This window comes from Hyaena hyaena, unplaced genomic scaffold (genome assembly GCF_003009895.1).
Source record: "Hyaena hyaena isolate Hyena2069 unplaced genomic scaffold, ASM300989v1 scaffold_27, whole genome shotgun sequence".
Taxonomy (NCBI): domain Eukaryota; kingdom Metazoa; phylum Chordata; class Mammalia; order Carnivora; family Hyaenidae; genus Hyaena; species Hyaena hyaena.
Genome location: NW_024080659.1, coordinates 339,410 through 346,114, shown reverse-complemented (window position 1 = coordinate 346,114; position 6,705 = coordinate 339,410). Strand labels below are relative to the sequence as shown.

At 43.5% G+C, this 6,705-nt stretch overlaps 1 protein-coding gene across 2 annotated transcripts in view; it reads left to right on the top strand.

The window, feature by feature from the left end:
- Positions 1–855: 855 nt before the first annotated feature.
- Positions 856–6,705, top strand: part of DHRS7B (dehydrogenase/reductase 7B) — a 57,211-nt gene continuing 51,361 nt past the window's right edge. For both annotated transcript variants that reach the window (XM_039227401.1, XM_039227400.1), the window contains exon 1: positions 856–897. The gene's annotated coding sequence lies outside the window, so the exon portion shown is untranslated. The remainder of the gene's footprint in view (positions 898–6,705) is intronic.

Sequence of the window (6,705 nt, the reverse complement as noted above, 5' to 3'; positions counted from 1 at the left end):
AAAGCATTCTCAAAAGTCTTGATTGGGTCCCACCAAACGTAATGAACACCTCACAGATACTGAATGGTCTAAGTTGTAATTGTAATTGGTGCTTACGTGATGATGTTGCATGTGCTGTAACACCCCCAATCCCTTACTCCTTAAAAACCCTATTCGCTATTGTTCTTGACTTCATCTTGCTGCCAGACACCGGTAGGCGGATGAGCCCCTGCTCGAGCTTGTAATAAAGACCCTTTTGTATTTGCATCGGTGTCGGCTCCTTGGAGGTCTCTGGGAACTCGCGAATCGGGCACAACATCACATTTAGGTGTACTCTTGAACTGATTTTTTTTGTATGAGGTAGAAGTCAAGGCTCTTTACCCACCTCCACTCCCCTACTGTCATTCAAGTGATCTAGCACCACTTACCAAAAATAACTTTCCTATTGCCTTACGATGGCTCCTTTGCGGGGGGGCGGGGGGGTAATGCGTCTACAAACCTATGGATTTATCTCTAGCCTCTCCTTTTCCAGTGATCTTTTCATTTATCTTTGCTGTTTTAATTATGTCTTTATAATTTATAATAAGTCTTGATAACTGTAGCAGATATTCTCCAGTGTCCGGACCACGTTCCCCACCCTCGACCCGAACACGCTAACCGAGAGAGCGCTCGAAACCCAAACCACGACCTTCCGAATTGCCCTTCAGAAGATGGAAGGAAGGTAATTAGGAGGAGTCAGCCTTTCTGCCCTCAGAGTCCTGCGCGTCCTACCTGCGCCTTGAGGGGCGCAACGCGGCACGCATGCGCGGCCTGAAGGCCGGGATTGGACCGAGCCGCACGGGCTGGGCGAGGGAGGTCTCGCGTCACTTCCGAGGTGGGAGGAGGAAGTTGATTGACCACGGTCACTGAGGCGACCAGGTAGGGGCTACGGAGGAAGCGACCTTGGTGGCGAGGGGCGGAGGGACGCTCCCGGAGCTGAGCGGGCGTGTCCTGACTCGAGTGCTCTCTTGGCCCCTGGTGAGGGGAGGGAAGCGGGTGTGGAGGCCGCGGACCCCGAGGGGCCTCCGGCGGCCCGCCGCCCCTCATTTTGAAGGAAGGCTCAGCGCCAGCATTTACCCTGCGGTTCCGCCTCTGGAGCTTTCCCCAGGGCCGCCGGCGCCTTCGCTGAGGTCCCAGCGGCGGTGTGTGCGGCCGGAAGGGGCTGTGACCGGCCCGGGCTGTGCCGAGCGCCAGCTGTGCGCTCCCAGCTCGGGCCTGTCCATTTCCCCGAATCCGCATTCGCGGACGTAGGCCGCACAGCGCACGCGCGACCAGGGCTCCAGCGCCGGAGGCTGGTGGCGCTGGCGCCAGGTGTCAGAGACCTGGGGCTAGCAAGAGAGATCCCGTTTTCGCACGGCAGGCGAGAGTATTGACTGTTGGGCGCCCGCAGCAGGGGCTGTTTTATTAGCCTACTCGTCCAGTCCTTGCCGTGACGCTTCTTGCCCATGTGACTTTGGGCAAATGCCTTAACTCTTGGCGCCTGTGTACTCTGCTGTAATTTTGGGAATAATACGCCCACATTCGTGAGGTTGTTGTAAAACGTAAATGAGATTGCCTGTAGAATGCACCCTCCCCCCCGCCCCCGCAATGTCTGGCACATAGTAGTTACTCAGTAAATGGTACCTGCACAATTCTCCTTTAATTTCCCTTTGGTATAGTGATTTGAGAGTTGAGAAGTTACTTTTGGAGTAACTTCTGGGCTTCATGTACACCGTGTTTGTGAACGAATAATTGATTCTCGTAGTGGAATTGTCAGGAAGTGCTTTTCACGTCTATCCCAAGCTGTATGGACCTAGAGCAGGGGCAGAGTTGGTGGTGAGGAGAACAAAGAGGAAGTCAGTTTCTGCAGAAGTGGCAGGTGGAAAAAGGGATCCTCAGCTGGATGATCCAGAGATACAATGAGTAAAATGGTGGAAATCTTGAGAAGGATAGGGAGGGGAACTAGGTTTTTGAACACCCACCAGAATGTTTTCTCTCTTACTCCTCACCACAAAAGAGCAGAGTGGGTGATATCTTCATGTGCTTTCAGTGGAGTTATGCAACAAAGAAGTGGAGGAGGCAGGCTTTGAGAACTGTGTAAAATCTAGTCATTCTGGTACGGAGGTTGCCTTTGAAGAGGTCCTTGTTAAAGAAGTTATTATTCAAAAGGTAATCTGGAGGCTTGTCATAATGTAGTTTTATGTACCTACAGAGGTCCCCCAACTTTTTTCCCAAGGTAGTGCTGCTTTTTATTTCTCCTGAGGCTTACGATAGGAAGGAGTGGAGATGGGAAAAGAAGTCGGGTCATGACTGGGCCTTGGTCAGGGTTGATCAGTAAGACTGAGTGCTCCTTGGCGGGGTTTTCTGAGATGGTATTCTGCCATCCCCCAAAACAATGTGATAAGGCTTCCACATTAACAGTTGACTACAGTTTATGTAGTCCCGATAAGCTTCCTTTAAAAGGAGGCATTATAAAAATGGATTTGCATAAATTACGTCTTGTTGAATTTCAAATCTTTTTCAGTAAGCAGAAGACCACCTAATTTGTTTCATTGTTTTCCTTTGCCACATTTAAAGCTTCATTAGAATCATTCCTTTTATTCCTTGGTGGGGATTTCTTTTATTGTAGAAAACACAGTCTTTGGAGAAGAAAACACATTTATACCATTGAAAAGGATCTTTGTTGTAATTTTTTTTCTGGATTGTAGATTGATTAGGAACCTGGTCAACACATTAACACAGTAGTTACCGTATGTTAATTTTATGGCATATACTGAGCCATTTACCCAAGAGGGAAGTACTATTTTACTTCCATTTTTACAGAGGAAGAAACTGAGGCTCAGAGAAAGTCAAATGATGTGTCTACATTTGGAGAATCTGAGAACAGAAACAATGTTAAAGGGAGGGTCTCTTAGGATGCCAGACAGCACTGGAACAAAGGGACATTTTCTCATGAAGGCAGTTTCCTACTGGGAGGAAACGGCACTTATCCTCAAGCAAAAGCCTAGTGTTTTATCTGCATGTCCTGGGCCACCGTCAGCACAGCTGGACTGGGTCCTCTAGGCTCTGAAGCCCAGGTCTGGAACGCACTGCCTTGCGGTAATGGATCGCTGATGGGCTTTGCTTTGAAAGGACCTGATGCTGTACACAAGAGCGTGCAAGCCGTATAAATGCATGATCACTCCACATCCAAAAACAGTCTTGGCTTTATAAACAGATCTATTTAGGTTTCTTTTTTACTTAAAACTTTTTTTCTTGATTTTTAAAAATTTTAATTCCAGTACAGTTAACATACAGTGTTGTATTAGTTTCAGGTGTAGATAACGTGATTCAACAATTCTGTATATTACTTGAGGTTCGTAAGATAAATGTACTTTTAATTCCCTTCACCTATTCATACCCCTCCCGCATACACCTCCCCTCTGGTAACCATCTGTTTGTTCTCTATAGAGTCTTTTTTTTTTTTTTTTTTTTTTTTTTTTTTTTTTTTTTTTTTTTTTTTTTTTTTTTTTTTTTTTAGTTTCTCTCTCTCTCTCTCTCTCTTTAAGTTTATTTATTTATTTTGAGAGAGGCAGAGAGCGAGCATGAGCTTGAGAATCCCATTCAGGCTTTGCACTGCCCACACAGAGCTGGACGTGGGGCTTGAACTCACAAACCATGAGACCATGACCTGAGCTAAAACCAAGAGTCAAATGCTTAAATGACTGAGCCACCCGGGGACTCCATTTGTTTGTCTTTTTTGAAACAAACAAAAACTTGGTATTTGTCTTTTTCTGACTTACTTTGCTTAGTATTCTACTCTCTGGCTCCATCCATGTTGTTGCAAACGGCAAGATTTCATTCTTTTTTATGGCTGAATAACACCCCATTGTATATATATACCACATCTTATCCCATCATCTATTGATGGACACTTGGGCTGCTTCCATAATTTGGCTATTGTAAGTAATGTTACAATAAACATAGGGAGGCATATGTCCTTTTGAATTAGTGTTTTTATAGTCTTTGAGTAAATACCCAGTAATGCGATTACTGGATTGTAGGGTTGCTCTATTTTTAATTTTTTGAGGAACCTCCGTACTGTTTTCTACAGTGGCTGCAGTAGCTTGCATTCCTGCCAACAGTGCAAGAGGGTTTTCTTTTTCTTCATATCCTCACCAATACTTGTTTCTTTTGTTTTTGATTTTAGCCATTCTGACAGGTGTGAGGTAACATCTCATTGTAGTTTTGATTTGCATTTCCCTGATGATGAGTGATGTTGAGCATCTTTTCATGAGTCTGTTGGCCATCTGGGTGTCTTTGGAGAAATGTCTGTTCATGTCTTCTGCCCATTCTTTATTTGGGCTATTTGGTTTCCGAGTATTGAGTTTTATAAATTCTTCATATATTTGGATACTGACCCTTTCTCAGATATGTCATTTGCAAATATTTTCTCGCATTCAGTAATGGGTTGACTTTTAGTTGTGTTCTTTCCTTCACGGTGCAGAAGGCTTTTATTTTGATGTAATTACAGTAGCTTCTTTTTGCTTTTGTTTCCTTTGCCTCAGAAGATGTATCTTGAAGGAAGTTGCTGCAGCCGGTGTCAGAGAAGTTATTCCCTGTGTTCTCTTCTTCAGAGTTCTTTTGGATAATACCATTCCTATAGTATACTTAAAATATTTCATTCAGAGTTGCAACTATATGTTTGTATAAAGGAGCTGTGTTTGTGTTTTAGTCAAGAGCATGGAATGAATGTACCTTCCCTAACATATGAATTGCTCTTTTCCTCCACTTTTTAAGAATAATAATAGTTAACATTCATTGAGTGTTATGTGCCGGAGTTCATACTAAGCATTTTATTAGATTATTCAATTCTCACAATAATCCTATAAAGTAGGAACAGTTATCTTTATTTATAGAGAAAGAAATGGGCTTATAGATGTTAAGAAATTTATACAAAGGCACAGAGCCAGTAAGGGCAGAGCCAATTCAATGTACTCCAAAAACTAGTGCTTATCTATGTATTTCATTCATTCCTTCATTTAGAGGTATTCATTGAACATAGAAACTCTCTACCAGCGATGTGCTAGGTGTTTGGGATATAGTTATGGTCAAAATAGACACAGTCTTGTGGTTGGGTTGCTTATAAGTCTAACAATGGAGACAGAAAGAGAATTACAAACGAAGTATCAATGACAGTTGTAGCACATGCTCTGGAGGACGGTAGAGGGTGCTATGAGAATGTATAATGAGGCCATTTGGCAGGAGGAGGGAGTGAGGAGAGACAGGGAAGGTTTTGCTGAGACCTTTAAGGACTGAGTTGAAGTTAAACTGGGCAAAGAGCTACCAGGGAGAGGCAAGGGCATGTGCGAAGCCTCGAGAATAGGAGCAGCTTGTGTCTTGTAGTTACTGACAGACCTGTGTGGCCAAAGGATGAATGTTGCCCAAGTCAAACACACAGTGTAAGTAGGGGTCTAACCCTAAGAGCAGTAGTGCTCCCCAGACTTGGTTTATTTATAGTCAGCTCCACAAACCATATCTACTTTCCAGTTCTGATTGGAGTCCAAACTCCTTCTTCAAACGTGTGCTTAGACCTCTGGTTGCCTACAGGATGGAGATTGGGGATGAGAGGAGGGATAAATACCTAAATATGAGATGTGATTGGCATTCGTAATTTGCACTACAAAGCTAAATAGAAACTGAGTGCCAGGGTTTTGTTTCATCATATTGTCTCTGGTTTGCAAAATGATTTAGCAAACATTTTGTAGCTCCACTATGGTCCACACCCTGTGTTAGCAACCTAGGGTACAAATGTATAAGGACAATGTTTTCCTTCACCATGAATAATTTAGTTAATGTTTATTTGCCTTCCATTTAGGATGCTGCAGTTGTTTTATCAACATTATTTTTCAATATACATTTATTTTGCATATATTATATGCTAGGCACTGTGATAGGGATATAGCATAAACAAATAGTCATAGTCTCAGTCCTCAAGCTCCTGGTTGGGGCTGGAGGGCAGAGAGAGAGAGAGAGTCAGGAAGATGAGATTGAAGAGGTAGGCAGGGGTCAGACCATGCAGGCCTCCTAGGTCATACCAAGGATTTAAGGCTTATCCTAAGAATGGTGGGAAGCCATTGAAAATTTTCAGTCATGATAGTACCATCAGTGGGTCTGTGTTATTAAAAAGTCACTTTGGCTCCTCAATGGAGGCAAAAGTCGATGGATTTGAGAGCTATTTAAGAAGTAGGATCAATAGCGCGTGATAATATGTTCACTCTGGGGCGAGAAAGGAGAGGGAGCTGTCAGGGCTAATTCTTCATTTTCCAGCTTGTGCTTCTGTGATAGGAAACCCTGGAGGAAGAACATGATATCAGTTTTTGGAAAATATGTCTTTGAAATAATCCAAGTGGAGGTGTCACAGAGGCAGTGATACAGGAGTATCTGGCACTCAGATGACAGGAATGGGCTAAATCCCTAAAAACTCTTGTCAGGGAGTAATTTTTTAAATTCTTGTATTGAGGGAGCCATCAAGGTCAGGAAAGTGGCAGTAAGGTGGCCCAGTAGGGAGTAGAATTCCCACACATTTATGTTGGGGAAAATAAAATCTGCCGACCTAAGAAATGATCTTCACAAATATGTAATGAAAGAAACTAGTTTTATTATTGAATGAGCATTAACCTAGGCTGGGATACATCACAAGGAATCTGCTAATGAGATTACAAAAGC